This window comes from Apodemus sylvaticus, unplaced genomic scaffold (genome assembly GCF_947179515.1).
Source record: "Apodemus sylvaticus unplaced genomic scaffold, mApoSyl1.1 scaffold_74, whole genome shotgun sequence".
NCBI lineage: Eukaryota > Metazoa > Chordata > Mammalia > Rodentia > Muridae > Apodemus > Apodemus sylvaticus.
The window spans coordinates 652,119-672,036 of NW_026263083.1; positions in this window are offsets into that span (position 1 = coordinate 652,119).

The following is a 19,918-nucleotide window of genomic DNA, read 5'->3' on the forward strand; positions in this document are numbered from 1 at the left end:
AAGAAAAGACAAAACAAGACAAGACAAAGACAAGGCTAAGACAAGACCAAGAAAAGACCAGGACAAGACCAACACAAGACCAAGAAAAGATCAAGGCAATGCAAGACAATACAATACAAGACAAGACAAAGAAAAGACCAATACAAACCAAGACTAGACCAACACAAGACCAAGACAAGACCTAGGCAAGACAAGACAAGACAAAACAAGACAAGAACAAGACAAGGCTAAGACAACACCAAGACAAGACCAAGACAAGACCAACACAAGAACAAGACAAGATCAAGGCAAGACAAGACAAGACAAGACCAAAACAAGAGCAAGACAAGGTCAAGACAACACATAGAAGACAGGACAAGACCAAGAAAAGACAAAACGAAGACCAAGAAAAGATCAACACAAGACCAAGACAAGACAAGACAAGACATGACAAGACAAGATAAGACCAAGACAAGACAAGACACGACCAAGACAAAACAAGACAAGAGAAGACCAAGACAAGACAAGAAAAGACATGACCAAGACAAGAAAAGACATGATATGACCAAGACAAGACAAGGCAAGACAAAACAGAAACAAGACCAGACAAGACAAAGACAAGACCAAGAGAGGACAAGACAGGATATGACCAAGACAAGACAAGACAATAGAAGACAAGATCACAACAAGTCCAAAACAGGACCAAGACAAGACAAAGACAAGACAAGAACAAGACAAGACAAGACAGGACAAGACCAAAAAAAGACCAAGACAAGATCAAGACAAGACCAAGACAAGAACCAGACAAGACCAAGACCTGACTGAGACAAGAAGAGACAAGACAAGACAAGACCAAGACAAGACTAGAAAAGACAAGAAAAGAGAAGACAAGACCAAGACAAGACCAAAACAAGACCATGACAGGACCAAGAGAAGAAAAGACCAGACAAGACAACACAAGACAAGACCAAGACAAGAACAAGACAAGACCAAGACAAGACAAGACAAGACAAGACCCAGACAAGAACAAGACAAGACCATGACAAGACAAAACCAAGAGAAAAAAAGTAAAGACCAAGACAAGACAAATCAAGACAAGACCAAGACAAGACCAAAAGAAGACCATCACAAGACCAAGACAAGACAAAGGCAAGACAAGACATGACAAAACAAGACAAGACAAAGACAAGACAAGACATGACCAAGACAAAACAAGACAAGAGAAGACCAAGACAAGACAAGAAAAGACATGACCAAGACAAGACAAGACAAGACATGATATGACCAAGACAAGACTAGACCTAGAAAAGACCAAGACAAGAAAAGACAAGACAAAACACGACAAAACCTGACAAATACGTGATCAAGACAAGACCAAAGCAAGACAAGACAAGACAAGACAAGTCCAAGACAAGACAAGACGAAGAAAAACATAAGACCAAAATAAGAACAAGACAAGACCAAAACAAGAGAAGACCAAGACAAGAAAAGACAAGACCGAGAAAAGACAAAGACAAGACCAGAACAAGACAAGAGATGAAAGGACAAGACCAACACAAGACCAAGACAAGACCAAAACAAGAAAAGACAAGACCAAGACAAGACAATACATGACAAGACAAAAACAAGACAACACAAGACAAGGCAGGACAAGGCAAGACAATACAAGACAAGACAAGAAAAAACAAGACCAAATCAAGACCAAGAAAAGACCAAGACAAGACAAGACCAAGACTAGACCAAGACAAGACCAAGGCAAGACAAAACCAATACAAGACCAAAACAAGACAAGACGAGACAAGACAAGTCAAGACAAGACAAGACAAGACAAGACAAGAACAATACCAAAACAAGAACAAGACAAGACCAAGACAAGACAAAACAAGACCAAGACTAGACCAAGACAAGACCAAGCAAGACAAAACCAAGACAAGACAAGAGAAGACAGGACCAAGACAAGACCAAGTCAAGACCAAGACAAGACAAGACAAGACAAGACCAAGACAAAACAAAGACAAGACAAGACAAGACAAGACAAGACAAGAAAAGAAAAGAAAAGAAAAGAAAAGAAAAGAAAAGAAAAGAAAAGAAAAGAAAAGAAAAGACAAGACAAGACAAGACAAGACAAAAATCCAAGACAAGATTAAGACAAGACCAAGACAAGACAAGAAAAGACAAGACAAAACAACACAAGAGAAAGACAAGACAAGACAAGACAAGAGAAAGACAAAACCAAGACAAGACAAGACAGGACAAGACCAAAACAAGACAGGACAAGATAAGCAAACACAAGAAAGGAAAATTCAAGACAAGACAAGACCAAGACAAGAACAAGACGAGACACGACAAGACAAGACAAGACAAAACCAGGGCAAGACAAGACCAAGAATAGACCAAGACAAGACAAGACAAGACAAGACCAAGACAAGACCAAGACAAGACCAAGACAAGACCAAGACAACACAAGACAGGACAAGACCTAGACAAGACAAGATCAAACAAGACAAGACCACAGGAAGACCAAAACAAGACCAAGACAAGAACAAGACAAGACAAGACAAGACCTAGACAAGAGAAGACAAGACAAGACCAAGAAAAGAACAAGACGTGACAAGAAAGATAAGACAAGAGAAGAAAAGAAAAGTCAACACAAGACAAGACAAAGACAAGACCAAGACAAGACCAAGAAAGGACAAGACAGGACAAAACCAAGACAAGACAAGACAAGACAAGACCACAACAAGACCAAAACAAGACCAAGACCAGACAAAGACAAGACAAGACCAAGACAAGACAGGACAAGAACAAGACAAGACCAAGGCAAGACAAATCTAAGACAAGACCAGACAAGACAAGACAAAACTAGACAAAGACAAGACCAAGACAGGACAAGACAGGATAAGACCAAGACAAGACAAGACAAGACAAGACAAGACCACAACTAGACCAAAACAAGACCAAGAAAAGACAAAGAAAAGACAAGACAAAAACAAGACAAGAACAAGACAAGATAAGACAAGACTAGAAGAGACAAGAAAAGACAGGACAAGAAAAGACAAGACCAAGACAAGACCAAGACAAGACAAGAAAAGACAAGACAAGACAAGACAAGACCAAGACAAGACAGGACATGACGAAGACAAGACAAAGACAAGACCAAGACAAAAACAAGACAAGAACAAGACAAGATAAGACAAAACCAGAAAAGACAAGACAAGAAAAGACAAGACCAAGACAATACCAAGACAAGACAAGAAAAGACAAGACAAGACAAGACCAAGACAAAACTACACAAGACAAGAAAAGAGAAGACAAGTCATAGACAAGACCGAAACAAGACCACGGCAGGACCAAGACAAGAAAAGACCAAGAAAAGACAACACAAGACTATACCAAGACAAGAACAAGACAAGACCAAGACAAGACTAGAAAAGACAAGAAAAGAGAAGACAAGACCAAGACAAGACCAAAACAAGACCATGACAGGACCAAGAGAAGAAAAGACCAGACAAGACAACACAAGACAAGACCAAGACAAGAACAAGACAAGACCAAGACAAGACAAGACAAGACCCAGACAAGAAAAGACAAGACAAGACAAGACCAAGACAAAACTACACAAGACAAGAAAAGAGAAGACAAGTCATAGACAAGACCGAAACAAGACCACGGCAGGACCAAGACAAGAAAAGACCAAGAAAAGACAACACAAGACTATACCAAGACAAGAACAAGACAAGACCAAGACAAGACTAGAAAAGACAAGAAAAGAGAAGACAAGACCAAGACAAGACCAAAACAAGACCATGACAGGACCAAGAGAAGAAAAGACCAGACAAGACAACACAAGACAAGACCAAGACAAGAACAAGACAAGACCAAGACAAGACAAGACAAGACAAGACCCAGACAAGAACAAGACAAGACCATGACAAGACAAAACCAAGAGAAAAAAAGTAAAGACCAAGACAAGACAAATCAAGACAAGACCAAGACAAGACCAAAAGAAGACCATCACAAGACCAAGACAAGACAAAGGCAAGACAAGACATGACAAAACAAGACAAGACAAAGACAAGACAAGACATGACCAAGACAAAACAAGACAAGAGAAGACCAAGACAAGACAAGAAAAGACATGACCAAGACAAGACAAGACAAGACATGATATGACCAAGACAAGACTAGACCTAGAAAAGACCAAGACAAGAAAAGACAAGACAAAACACGACAAAACCTGACAAATACGTGATCAAGACAAGACCAAAGCAAGACAAGACAAGACAAGACAAGTCCAAGACAAGACAAGACGAAGAAAAACATAAGACCAAAATAAGAACAAGACAAGACCAAAACAAGAGAAGACCAAGACAAGAAAAGACAAGACCGAGAAAAGACAAAGACAAGACCAGAACAAGACAAGAGATGAAAGGACAAGACCAACACAAGACCAAGACAAGACCAAAACAAGAAAAGACAAGACCAAGACAAGACAATACATGACAAGACAAAAACAAGACAACACAAGACAAGGCAGGACAAGGCAAGACAATACAAGACAAGACAAGAAAAAACAAGACCAAATCAAGACCAAGAAAAGACCAAGACAAGACAAGACCAAGACTAGACCAAGACAAGACCAAGGCAAGACAAAACCAATACAAGACCAAAACAAGACAAGACGAGACAAGACAAGTCAAGACAAGACAAGACAAGACAAGACAAGAACAATACCAAAACAAGAACAAGACAAGACCAAGACAAGACAAAACAAGACCAAGACTAGACCAAGACAAGACCAAGCAAGACAAAACCAAGACAAGACAAGAGAAGACAGGACCAAGACAAGACCAAGTCAAGACCAAGACAAGACAAGACAAGACAAGACCAAGACAAAACAAAGACAAGACAAGACAAGACAAGACAAGACAAGAAAAGAAAAGAAAAGAAAAGAAAAGAAAAGAAAAGAAAAGAAAAGAAAAGAAAAGAAAAGACAAGACAAGACAAGACAAGACAAAAATCCAAGACAAGATTAAGACAAGACCAAGACAAGACAAGAAAAGACAAGACAAAACAACACAAGAGAAAGACAAGACAAGACAAGACAAGAGAAAGACAAAACCAAGACAAGACAAGACAGGACAAGACCAAAACAAGACAGGACAAGATAAGCAAACACAAGAAAGGAAAATTCAAGACAAGACAAGACCAAGACAAGAACAAGACGAGACACGACAAGACAAGACAAGACAAAACCAGGGCAAGACAAGACCAAGAATAGACCAAGACAAGACAAGACAAGACAAGACCAAGACAAGACCAAGACAAGACCAAGACAAGACCAAGACAACACAAGACAGGACAAGACCTAGACAAGACAAGATCAAACAAGACAAGACCACAGGAAGACCAAAACAAGACCAAGACAAGAACAAGACAAGACAAGACAAGACCTAGACAAGAGAAGACAAGACAAGACCAAGAAAAGAACAAGACGTGACAAGAAAGATAAGACAAGAGAAGAAAAGAAAAGTCAACACAAGACAAGACAAAGACAAGACCAAGACAAGACCAAGAAAGGACAAGACAGGACAAAACCAAGACAAGACAAGACAAGACCACAACAAGACCAAAACAAGACCAAGACCAGACAAAGACAAGACAAGACCAAGACAAGACAGGACAAGAACAAGACAAGACCAAGGCAAGACAAATCTAAGACAAGACCAGACAAGACAAGACAAAACTAGACAAAGACAAGACCAAGACAGGACAAGACAGGATAAGACCAAGACAAGACAAGACAAGACAAGACAAGACCACAACTAGACCAAAACAAGACCAAGAAAAGACAAAGAAAAGACAAGACAAAAACAAGACAAGAACAAGACAAGATAAGACAAGACTAGAAGAGACAAGAAAAGACAGGACAAGAAAAGACAAGACCAAGACAAGACCAAGACAAGACAAGAAAAGACAAGACAAGACAAGACAAGACCAAGACAAGACAGGACATGACGAAGACAAGACAAAGACAAGACCAAGACAAAAACAAGACAAGAACAAGACAAGATAAGACAAAACCAGAAAAGACAAGACAAGAAAAGACAAGACCAAGACAATACCAAGACAAGACAAGAAAAGACAAGACAAGACAAGACCAAGACAAAACTACACAAGACAAGAAAAGAGAAGACAAGTCATAGACAAGACCGAAACAAGACCACGGCAGGACCAAGACAAGAAAAGACCAAGAAAAGACAACACAAGACTATACCAAGACAAGAACAAGACAAGACCAAGACAAGACAAGACAAGAACCAGACAAGTCCAAGACAAGACCATGACAAGACAAAACCAAGAGAAGACAAGAAAAGACCAAGACAAGACAAATCAAGACAAGACAAAGACAAGAACAAAAAAAGACCATCACAAGACCAAGACAAGACAAAGGCAAGACAAGACATGACAAGACAAGAAACGACCAAGAAAAGGCAAGACATGACCAAGAAAAAACAAGACAAGAGAAGACCAAGACAAGACAAGAAAAGGCATGACCAAGACGAGAAAAGAAAAGACAAGACTAGAAAAATAAGACAAGACAAGACAAGACAAGACAAGAAAAGACAAGACCAAGACAAGACCAAGACAAGACCAAGACAAGACCAAGACAAGATAAGAAAAGACAAGACAGGACAAAGACAAGACCAAGACCTGACTGAGACAAGACAAGACAAGAGAAGACAAGACCAAGACAAGACAAGACAAGACAAGACCAGACAAGACAAGGCAAGACAAGAAACGACCAAGACAAGACCAATTCAAGACCAAGAGAAGACTAGACAAGACAAGACCACGACAACACAAGACAAGACAAAAAAGTCCAAGACAAGATTAAGACAAGAAAAAGACAAGGCAAGACAAGACCAAGACAAGACAAAACCAAGAAAAGACAAGACAAGACAAGAACAAGACAAGTCCTATAAAAGACAAGACAAGACAAGACCAAGTCAAGACAAGACAAGACCAAGACAAGACAAGACCAAGACAAGAACAAGACAAGACATTACAATACAAGAAAAGAGAAGACAAGACAAGACCAATACAAGACCAAGACAAGACCAAAACAAGTCCACGACAAGACCAAGACATGAAAAGACAAGACAAGACAAGACCAAGACAAGACAAGACCAGACAAGACAAGACAAGACAAAGACAAGACCAAGAGAAGACAAGACAAGACAAGACAAAGACAAGACCAAGACAAGACCAATACAAGACAAGACAAGAAAAAAGACAAAACCAAGACAAGACTAGACAAGACAAGACCAAGAACAGACCAAGACAAGAGAAGACAAAGACCAGACCAAAACAAAACCAAGACTAGGCCAAGAGAAGACCAAGGTAAGACCTAGGCAAGACAAGACAAGACAATACAAGACAAGACAATACCAAGGCAAGACAAGAAAATACAAGACAAAACAAAGCAAGACCAAGACAATGCTAAGACAAGACCAAGACAAGACCAAAACAAGACCAACACAAGACCAAAACAAGATAAAGGAAAGACAAGACAAGAAAAGACGAGAAAAGACCAAGACAAGATGAGACAAGACAAGAAAAAACCAAGACAAGACAAGAAAGACCAAGACAATACAAGACAACACAAGACAAAAAGAGACCAAGACAAGACAAGAGAAAACCAAGACAAAACCAAGACAGGATAAGACAAGGCAAGACAAGAGAAGACAAGACCAAGACAAGACAAAGACAAGACCAAGACAAGACAAGATAAGACAAGGCAAAGACAAGACAAGAAAACCCAATACAAGACAAAACAAGACAAGGCAAAACAAGAGACGACAAGACAAGAACAAGACAAGAACAAGACAAGACCAGAGAAGACCAGACAAAACCAAGACAGGATAAGACAAGACAAGACAAGACAAAGCAAGAGCAAGAAAGGTGCAAGATAAGACAAAGACAAGACAAAGACAAGACCAAGACAAGACCAAAACAAGACCAAGAGAAGATTAAGACAAGACCAAGACAAGACAAGACAAAACAAGACAAGACAAGACAAGAAAAAAACAAGACAAGACCAAGACAAGACTAAGACAAGACCAAGACAAGACCAAGAGAAGACCAAGACAAGACAAGACAAAGTCCAGACAAGACAAGAAAGAACAGACAAGACAAGAAAAGACCGAGACAAGACAAGACAAGACAAGACAACACAAGACCAAGACAAGACAAGAAAAGACAACACAAGACCAAGAGCAAGACCAAGACAAGACAAAGACAAGACCAAGACAAGACCAATACAAAAAAAGACAAGACATAAACAAGACCAAGACAAGACTAGACAAGACAAGACCAAGACTAGATCAAGACAAGACAAGATGAAGACAAGACGAAGACAAACCAAGACTAGACAAGAACAAGACCAAGACAAGAGCTAGGAAAGACAGGACAAGACAATATAAGACAAGATAATACCAAGGCAAGACAAGAAAAGACAAGACAAAACAAGACCAAGACAAGGCTAATACAAGACCAAGAAAAGACCAAGACAAGACCAACACAAGACCAAGAAAAGATCAAGGCAATGCAAGACAATACTAGACAAGACAAGACAAGACAAAGAAAAGACCAATACAAACCAAGACTAGACCAACACAAGACCAAGACAAGACCTAGGCAAGACAAGACAAGACAAAACAAGACAAGAACAAGACAAGGCTAAGACAACACCAAGACAAGAACAAGACAAGAACAACACAAGACCAAGACAAGATCAAGGCAAAACAAGACAAGACAAGACAAGACCAAAAGAAGACAAAGACAAAACTAAGACAAGGTCAAGACAACACATAGAAGAAAGGACAAGACCAAGAAAAGACAAAATGAAGACCAAGAAAAGATCAAGACAAGACCAAGACAAGAGAAGATATGACAAGACAAGATAAGACAAGAGAAGACCAAGACAAGACAAGCCATGACCAAGACAAGACAATGCAAGACAAGACAAAGACAAGACAAGACAAGACAAGACAAGAGAAGTCAAGACAAGACAAGACAAGACAAGACAAGACCAAGACAAGAAAAGACAAGACCAAGACAAGATAAGACACTAAGAAGACATGACAAGACAAGACAAAGACAAGACAAAGACAAAACCAAGACAAGACCAACACCAAGACAGGACCTAGACAAGGCAAGACAAGACAAGACAAGACAAGAAAAGACAAGAAAAGACAAGAAAAGACAAGAAAAGACAAGAAAAGAGAAGAAAAGACCAGAAAAGACAAGGGAAGACCAAGACTGGAACAAGACAAACCAAGACATTACCAAAGCAAGACAAGAAAAGACAAGAAGAGACAAGACCAAGACAAGACCAAGACAAGACCAAGATAAAACAAGGCAAGACAAGAAAAGACAAGACAACGTCAAGACAAGACAAGACAAGACAACGCAAGACCAAGACAAGACAAAGCAAGACCCAGACAAGACCAAGACAAGACAAGACAAGATTAAGACAAGACAAAGACAAGACAAGACAATACAAGACAAGAAAAAACAAGACAAGACCAAGACTCAGCAAGACAAGACCAAGAAAATACCAAGGCAAGACAAGAAAAGACAAGACAAGACAAAGACAAGACCAAGACAACACAAGACAAGACCAAGACAACACAAGACAAGACAAGAAAAGACAAGACCCCGACAAGACAAGACAAGACAAGACAATGAAAGACCAAGACAAGAAAAAGCAAGACCAAGAAAAGACCAAGACAAGACAAGACAAGACAGAACAAGACCAAGGCAAGACCAAAACAAGACCAAGACAAGATTAAGACAAGAACAAGACAAGACATGAAAAGACAAGACAATACAGGACAAGAAAAAAAAAAGACAACACCAAGACAAGACTAAGAGAAGACCAAGACAAGACCAAGTCAAGACCAAGACAAGACAAGACAAAGTCAAGACAAGACAAGAAAGATCAAGAAAAGACAAGACAAGACAAGACAAGACCAAGACAAGACAAGACAAGACAAGACCAAGACAAGACAAGACAAGACAAGACAAGACCAAGACAAGACAAGACAAGACCAAGTCAAGACAAAGACAAGACCAAGACAAGACCAATACAAGAAAAACAAGACAAAGAAAAGACCAAGACAAGACTAGAAAAGACAAGACCAAGACCAGACCAAGACAAGACAAGACGAAGGCAAGACGAAGACAAAACCAAGACTAGACCAACACAAGACCAAGACAAGACCTAGGCAAGACAAGACTATATAAGACAAGAAAATACCAAGGCAAGACAAGAAAAGACAAGACAAAACAAGACAAGACCAAGAGAAGACCAATACAAGAAAAACAAGAGAAAGGAAAGGCCAAGACAAGACAAGAAAAGAAAAGACCAAGACCAGACCAAGACAAGACAAGACGAAGAAAAGACCAAGACAAAACCAAGACTAGACCAACACAAGACCAAGACAAGACCTAGGCAAGACAAGACAAGACAATATAAGGCAAGACAATACCAAGGCAAGACGAGAAAAGACAAGACAAACAAGACAAGACCAAGACAAAGCTAAGACAAGACCAAGACAAGACCAAGACAAGACCCACACAAGACCAAGACAAGATCAAGGCAAGACAAGACAAGAAAAGACAAGACCAAGACAAGACAAGGCAAGACAAGACAAGATAATTCAAGACAAGACAAGACAAGAAAGAACAAGACAATGCAATACAATACAAGACAAGACAAGACAGTACAGGACAGGATAGGACAGGACAGGACAGGACAGGACAGGACAGGACAGGACAGGACAAGACAAGACAAGACCAACTAAAAACAAGAGAAGACCAAGACAAAACTAAGACAGGTCAAAACAAGGCAAGACAAGACAAAGACAAGGCTAATACCGGACAAAAAAAGACAAGTCCAAGAAAAGACAGGAAAACGCAAGACAAGACAAAACAAGACAAGGCAAGACAAGAGAAGACAAGAAAAGACCAAGACAAGACCAAGACAAGACAAGACAAGACAAGACAACGACAAGACCAAGACAAGACCAAGGCAAGACAAGACAACACAAGAAAAGACAAGACATGACAAGACCAACACAAGACAAGACAAGACAAGACCAAGACAAGATCGAGACAAGACAAGACAGGACAAGACCAAGACAAGACACGATGAGACCAAGACAAGACAAGACAAGAAAAGACCATGACAAGACTAAGAACAGACAAATAAAAGACCATGACAAGACCATGACAAGACATGACAAGACAAGACCAAGACAAGACAAGACTAGACAAGACAAGACCAAGACAAAAAAAGACACGACCAAGAAAAGACCAAGACAAGACAAGACAAGACAAGACCAAGAAAAGACAAGACAAGACCAAGACAAAACAAGACAGGACAAAATGTAGACAAGACGAGAAAAGACAAGACAAGACCTCAATAAGACCAAAACAAGACCTAGACAAGACTAAGACAAGGTCAAGTCAACACAGGTAAGAGAGGACAAGACCAAGAAAAGACAAAACGAACACCAAGAAAAGATCAAGACAAGACCAAGACAAGACAAGAAAAGACCATGACAAGAGTAAGACAAAACCAATACAAGACCAAGACAAGAACAAGACAAGACAAGACAAGTCAAGTCCAAGAAAAGATAAGACAAGAAAGATCAAGAAAAGACAAGACCATGACAAGACAAGACAGGACAAAGACAAGACCAAAACAAGACAAGACAAGACCAAGAAAAGACAAGACAAGACCAAGACAAGACAAAGACAAGACCCAGACAAGACCAAGACAAGACAAGACAAGACAAGATTAAGACAAGACAAAGACAAGACAAGACAATACAAGACAAGAAAAAACAAGACAAGACCAAGACTCAGCAAGACAAGACCAAGAAAATACCAAGGCAAGACAAGAAAAGACAAGATAAGACAAAGACAAGACCAAGACAACACAAGACAAGAACAAGACAACACAAGACAAGACAAGAAAAGACAAGACCCCGACAAGACAAGACAAGACAATGAAAGACCAAGACAAGAAAAAGCAAGACCAAGAAAAGACCAAGACAAGACAAGACAAGACAGAACAAGACCAAGGCAAGACCAAAACAAGACCAAGACAAGATTAAGACAAGAACAAGACAAGACATGAAAAGACAAGACAATACAGGACAAGAAAAAACAAGACAACACCAAGACAAGACTAAGAGAAGACCAAGACAAGACCAAGACAAGACCAAGTCAAGACCAAGACAAGACAAGACAAAGTCAAGACAAGACAAGAAAGATCAAGAAAAGACAAGACAAGACAAGACAAGACCAAGACAAGACAAGACAAGACAAGACCAAGTCAAGACAAAGACAAGACCAAGACAAGACCAATACAAGAAAAACAAGACGAAGAAAAGACCAAGACAAGACTAGAAAAGACAAGACCAAGGCCAGACCAAGACAATATGAAGGCAAGACAAAGACAAAACCAACATTAGACCAACACAAGACCAAGACAAGACCTAGGCAAGACAAGAAAAGACAATATAAGACAAGAAAATACCAAGGAAAGACAAGAAAAGACAAGACAAAACAAGACAAGACCAAGAGAAGACCAATACAAGAAAAACAATAGAAAGAAAAGGCCAAGACAAGACTAGAAAAGACAAAGACCAGACCAAGACAAGACAAGACGAGGAAAAGACCAAAACAAAACCAAGACTAGACCAACACAAAACCAAGACAAGACCTAGGCAAGACAAGACAAGACAATATAAGGCAAGACAATACCAAGGCAAGACAAGAAAAGACAAGACAAAACAAGAAAAGACCAAGACAAAGCTAAGACAAGACCAAGACAAGACCAAGACAAGACCCACACAAGACCAAGACAAGATCAAGGCAAGACAAGACAAGAAAAGACAAGACCAAGACAAGACAAGGCAAGACAAGACAAGATAATTCAAGACAATACAAGACAAGAAAGAACAAGACAATGCAATACAATACAAGACCAGACAAGACAGTACAGGACAGGATAGGACAGGACAGGACAGAACAAGACAAGACAAGACAAGACAAGACCAACTAAAAACAAGAGAAGACCAAGACAAAACTAAGACAGAATAAGACAAGTCAAAACAAAGCAAGACAAGACAAAGACAAGGCTAAGACCGGACAAAAGAAGACAAGTCCAAGAAAAGACAGGAAAACCCAAGACAAGACAAAACAAGACAAGGCAAGACAAGAGAAGACAAGAAAAGACCAAGACAAGACCAAGACAAGACAAGACAAGACAAGACAAGACAAGACAAGACAAAGACAAGACCAAGACAAGACCAAGGCAAGACAAGACAGCACAAGAAAATACAAGACTTGACAAGACCAACACAAGACAAGACAAGACAAGACCAAGACAAGATCAAGACAAGACAAGACAGGACAAGACCAAGACAAGACACGATGAGACCAAGACAAGACAAGACAAGAAAAGACCATGACAAGACTAAGACAAGACAAATACAAGACCATGACAAGACCATGACATGACAAGACAAGACAAGACCAAGACAAGACTAGACAAGACAACACAAAGACAAAAAAAGACATGACCAAGAAAAGACCAAGAAAAGACAAGACCAAGAAAAGACAAGACAAGACCAAGACAAGACAAAGGCAAGACCAAGACAAGACCAAGACAAAACAAGACAGGACAAGATGTAGACAAGACGAGAAAAGACAAGACAAGACCACAATAAGACCAAAACAAGACCTAGACAAGACTAAGACAAGGTCAAGTCAACACAGGCAAGAGAGGACAAGACCAAGAAAAGACAAAACGAACACCAAGAAAAGATAAGACAAGACCAAGACAAGACAAGAAAAGACCATGACAAGAGTAAGACAAGACTAATACAAGACCAAGACAATACCAAGACAAGACAAGACAAGTCAAGTCCAAGAAAAGATAAGACAAGAAAGACCAAGAAAAGACAAGACAAGACCAAGACAAGACCATGATAAGACAAGACAGGACCAAGACAAGACCAAAACAAGACAAGACAAGACTAAGAAAAGATAAGACAAGACCAAGACAAGACAAAGGCAAGACCCAGACAAGACCAAGACAAGACAAGACAAGATTAAGACAAGACAAAGACAAGACAAGACAATAAAAGACAAGAAAAAACAAGACAAGACAAAGACTCAGCAAGACAAGACCAAGAAAATACCAAGGCAAGACAAGAAAAGACAAGACAAAGACAAGACCAAGACAACACAAGACAAGACCAAGACAACACAAGACAAGAAAAGAAAAGACAAGACCCCGACAAGACAAGACAAGACAAGACAAGACAAGACAATGAAAGACCAAGACAAGAAAAAGCAAGACCAAGAAAAGACCAAGACAAGACAAGACAGAACAAGACCAAGGCAAGACCAAAACAAGACCAAGACAAGATTAAGACAAGAACAAGACAAGACATGAAAAGGCAAGACAATACAGGACAAGAAAAAAACAAGACAACACCAAGACAAGACTAAGAGAAGACAAGACCAAGATAAGACCAAGTCAAGACCAAGACAAGACAAGACAAAGTCAAGACAAGACAAGAAAGATCAAGAAAAGAAAAGACAAGACAAGACAAGACCAAGACAATACAAGACAAGACCAAGACAAGACAAGACCAAGTCAAGAAAAAGACAAGACCAAGACAAGACCAATACAAGAAAAACAAGACAAAGAAAAGACCAAGACAAGACTAGAAAAGACAAGACCAAGACCAGACCAAGACAAGACAAGACGAAGTCAAGAAAAGACAAGAAAGATCAAGAAAAGAAAAGACAAGACAAGACCAAGACAAGACAAGACAAGACAAGACCAAGACAAGACAAGACAAGACAAGACAAGACAAGACAAGACAAGACCAAGACAAGACAAGACAAGACCAAGTCAAGAAAAAGACAAGACCAAGACAAGACCAATACAAGAAAAACAAGACAAAGAAAAGACCAAGACAAGACTAGAAAAGACAAGACCAAGACCAGACCAAGACAAGACAAGACGAAGTCAAGACAAGACAAGAAAGATCAAGAAAAGACAAGACAAGACAAGACCAAGACAAGACAAGACAAGACAAGACAAGACCAAGACAAGACAAGACAAGACAAGACAAGACAAGACAAGACAAGACAAGACAAGACAAGACCAAGACAAGACAAGACCAAGACAAGACAAGACAAGACAAGACCAAGTCAAGACAAAGACAAGACCAAGACAAGACCAATACAAGAAAAACAAGACAAAGAAAAGACCAAGTCAAGACTAGAAAAGACAAGACCAAGACCAGACCAAGACAAGACAAGACGAAGGAAAGACGAAGACAAAACCAAGACTAGACCAACACAAGACCAAGACAAGACCTAGGCAAGACAAGACAAGACAATATAAGACAAGAAAATACCAAGGCAAGACAAGAAAAGACAAGACAAAACAAGACAAGACCAAGAGAAGACCAATACAAGAAAAACAAGAGAAAGAAAAGGCCAAGACAAGACAAGAAAAGAAAAGACCAAGACCAGACCAAGACAAGACAAGACGAAGAAAAGACCAAGACAAAACCAAGACTAGACCAACACAAGACCAAGACAAGACCTAGGCAAGACAAGACAAGACAATATAAGGCAAGACAATACCAAGGCAAGACGAGCAAAGACAAGACAAAGCAAGACAAGACCAAGACAAAGCTAAGACAAGACCAAGACAAGACCAAGACAAGACCCACACAAGACCAAGACAAGACCCACACAAGACCAAGACAAGATCAAGGCAAGACAAGAAAAGAAAAGACAAGACCAAGACAAGACAAGGCAAGACAAGACAAGATAATTCAAGACAAGACAAGACAAGACAAGAAAGAACAAGACAATGCAATACAATACAAGACAAGACAAGACAAGACAAGACAGTAAAGGACAGGATAGGACAGGACAGGACAGGACAGGACAAGACAAGACAAGACCTAGTAAAAACAAGAGAAGACCAAGACAAAACTAAGACAGAATAAGACAAGTCAAAACAAGGCAAGACAAGACAAAGACAAGGTTAAGACTGGACAAAAGAAGACAAGACCAAGAAAAGACGGGAAAACCCAAGCCAAGACAAAACAAGACAAGGCAAGACAAGAGAAGACAAGAAAAGACCAAGACAAGACCAAGGCAAGACAAGACAACACAAGAAAAGACAAGACATGACAAGACCAACACAAGTCAAGACAAGACAAGTCCAAGACAAGATCAAGACAAGACAAGACAGGACAAGACCAAGACAAGACACAATGAGACCAAGACAAGACAAGAAAAGACCATGACAAGACTAAGACAAGACAAATACAAGACCATGACAAGACCATGACAAGACAAGACAAGACAAGACCAAGACAAGACAAGACTAGACAAGACAAGACAAAGGCAAGACCAAGACAAGACCAAGACAAAACAAGACAGGACAAGATGTAGACAAGACGAGAAAAGACAAGACAAGACCACAATAAGACCAAAACAAGACCTAGACAAGACTAAGACAAGGTCAAGTCAACGCAGGCAAGACAGGACAAGACCAAGAAAAGACAAAATGAACACCAAGAAAAGATCAAGACAAGACCAAGACAAGACAAGACAAGAAAAGACCATGACAAGAGTAAGACAAGACCAATACAAGACCAAGACAAGACCAAGATAAGACAAGATAAGTCAAGTCCAAGAAAAGATAAGACAAGAAAGAGCAAGAAAAGACAAGACAAGACCAAGACAAGACCATGACAAGACAAGACAGGACCAAGACAAGACCAAAACAAGACAAGACAAGACCAAGAAAAGACAAGACAAGACCAAGACAAGACAAAGACAAGACCAAGACAAGACCAAGACAAGACAGGACAAGATGTAGACAAGATGAGGAAACACAAGACAAGACCACAATAAGACCAAAACAAGACCAAGACAAGACTAATACAAGGTCAAGACAACACAGACAAGACAGGACAAGACCAAGACAGGACAAAACGAAGACCAAGAAAAGATCAAGACAAGACCAAGACAAGACAAGACATGAAAAGACAAGACAATAGAAGACCAAGACAAGACAAGACACGAACAAGACAAGACAAGGCAAGACAAAGACAAGACAAGACAAGACAAGACGAGACCAAGACAAGAAAAGACAAGACAAGACCAAGACAAGACAAGACACTAACAAGACAAGACAAGACAAAGACAAGACAAATACAAGACCAAGACAAGACCAAGACCAAGACCAAGACAGGACCTAGACAAGGCAAGACAAGACCAGACAAGACAAGACAACACAAGACAAGACAACGTGACAAGACAATACAAGACAAGACAAGACAAGAAAAGACAAGACAAGAGAAGACCAAGACTATAACAAGACAAGACCAAGACAATACCAAGGCAAGACAAGAAAAGACAAGAAGAGACAAGACCAAGACAAGACCAAGACAACATAAGACAAGACCAAGATAACACAAGACAAGTCAAGAAAGGACAAGACAACGTCAAGACAAGACAAGACAAGACAACGCAAGACCAAGACAAGACAAAGCAAGACCCAGACAAGACCCAGACAAGACAAGACAAGATTAAGACAAGACCAAGACAAGACAAAACAATATAAGACAAGAAAAAACAAGATAACACCAAGACCAAGACTACACCAAGACAAGACAAGACAAGACAAAGTCAAGACAAGACAAGAAAGAGCAAGACAAGACAATGCAAGACGAAGAAAAGACAAAGCAAGACCAAGACAAGACCAAGACAAGACAAGACCAAGACAAGAAAAGACAAGGTGTAGACAAGATGAGAAATGAAAAGACAAGACAAGACCACAACAAGGTCAAAAGAAGACCAAGACAAGAATAAGACAAGGTCAAGACAACACAGACAAGACAGGACAAGACCAAGACAAGACAAAACGAAGACCAAGAAAAGATCAAGACAAGAACAAGACAAGACAAGACATAACAAGACAAGACAAGAGAAGACCAAGACAAGACAAGACACGACCAAGACAAGACAAGGCAAGACAAGACAAAGACAAGACAAGACAAGACAAGACAAGACAAGACAAGACCAAGACAAGACCAAGACCAAGACCAAGACCAAGACAGGACCTAGACAAGGCAAGACAAGACAAAACAAGACAAGACAAGAGAAGACCAAGACTGGAACAAGGCAAGATCAAGACAATACCAAGGCAAGACAAGAAAAGAAAGGAAGAGACAAGACCAAGACAAGTCCAAGACAACACCAGACAAGACCAAGATAACACAAGACAAGACAAGACAACGTCAAGACCAGACAAGACAAGACAACGCAAGACCAAGACAAGACAAAGCAAGACCCAGACAAGACCAAGACAAGACAATACAAGATTAAGACAAGACAATACAAGACAAGACAAAGACAAGACCAAGACCAAGACAGGACCTAGACAAGGCAGGACAAGACAAGACAAGACCAAGACCAAAACAAGACAAGACAAGACAAGAAAAGACCAAGACAAGACCAAGGCTAGACAAAGACAAGACCAGGACAATACCAAGGCGACAAGAAAAGACAAGACAAGACCAAGACAAGACCACGACAACACAAGACAAGACCAAGACAACACAAGACAAGACAAGAAAAGAAAAGACCACAAGAAAATACAAGACAATGCAAGCCCAAGACAAGACAAAGCAAGACCAAGACAAGACCAAGACAAGACAAGACCAAGACAAGACAAGACAAGACAAGGCCATACAAGACCAAGACAAGACACGACGATAACAAGACAAGATAAGACAAGACAAGAAAAGATCATGACAAGACTAACACAAGACCAATAAAGGCCAAAACAAGACCAAGACAAGACCAAGACAAGACAAAACAAGTCCAAGACAAGATAAGACAAGAAAGACCAAGACAAGACCAGACAAGACTAAGACAAGACAAGACAAGTCCAAGACAAGACCAAGACAAGACAAGAGAAGACAAGACCAAGACAAGACAAAGACAAGACCAAGACAAGACCATGACAAGACAAGACAAGACAAGACCAAAAGAAGACCAAGACAAGACAAAGACAAGACAAGAAAAGACCAAGAAAAGGCAGGACAAGACCAAGAAAAGACGAAGACAAGATGAAGACAAGAAGAAGACAAGACAAGACAAGACAAGACAAGACCAAGACAAGATCAAGACAAGACAAGACCAAGACAAGACACGACGAGACCAAGACAAGACAAGACAAGAAAAGACCATGACAAGACTAAGACAAGACCAATACAAGACCAAGACAAGACCAAGACAAGACAAGACAAGTCCAAGACAAGATAAGACAAGAAAGAGCAAGACAAGACCAGACAAGACCAAGACAAGACAAGACCAAGACAAGACAAGACAAGACAAGACAAGACCAAGACAAGACAAGACAAGACAAGACAAGACAAGACCAAGACAAGACAAAGACAAGACCAAGACAAGACCATGACAAGACCATGACAAGACAAGACAAGAAAAGACCAAGAAAAGACAGGACAAGACCAAGAAGAGACCAAGACAAGACCAAGACAAGAAGAAGACAAGACAAGACAAGACCAAGACAAGATCAAGACAAGACAAGACAAGACCAAGACAAGACACGACGAGACCAAGACAAGACAAGACAATAAAAGACCATGTCAAGACTAAGACAAGACCAAAACAAGACCAAGACAAGACCAAGACAAGACAAGTCCAAGAAAAGATAAGACAAGAAAGACCAAGACAAGACCAGACAAGACCAAGACAAGACAAGACAAGACCAAGACAAGACCAAGACAAG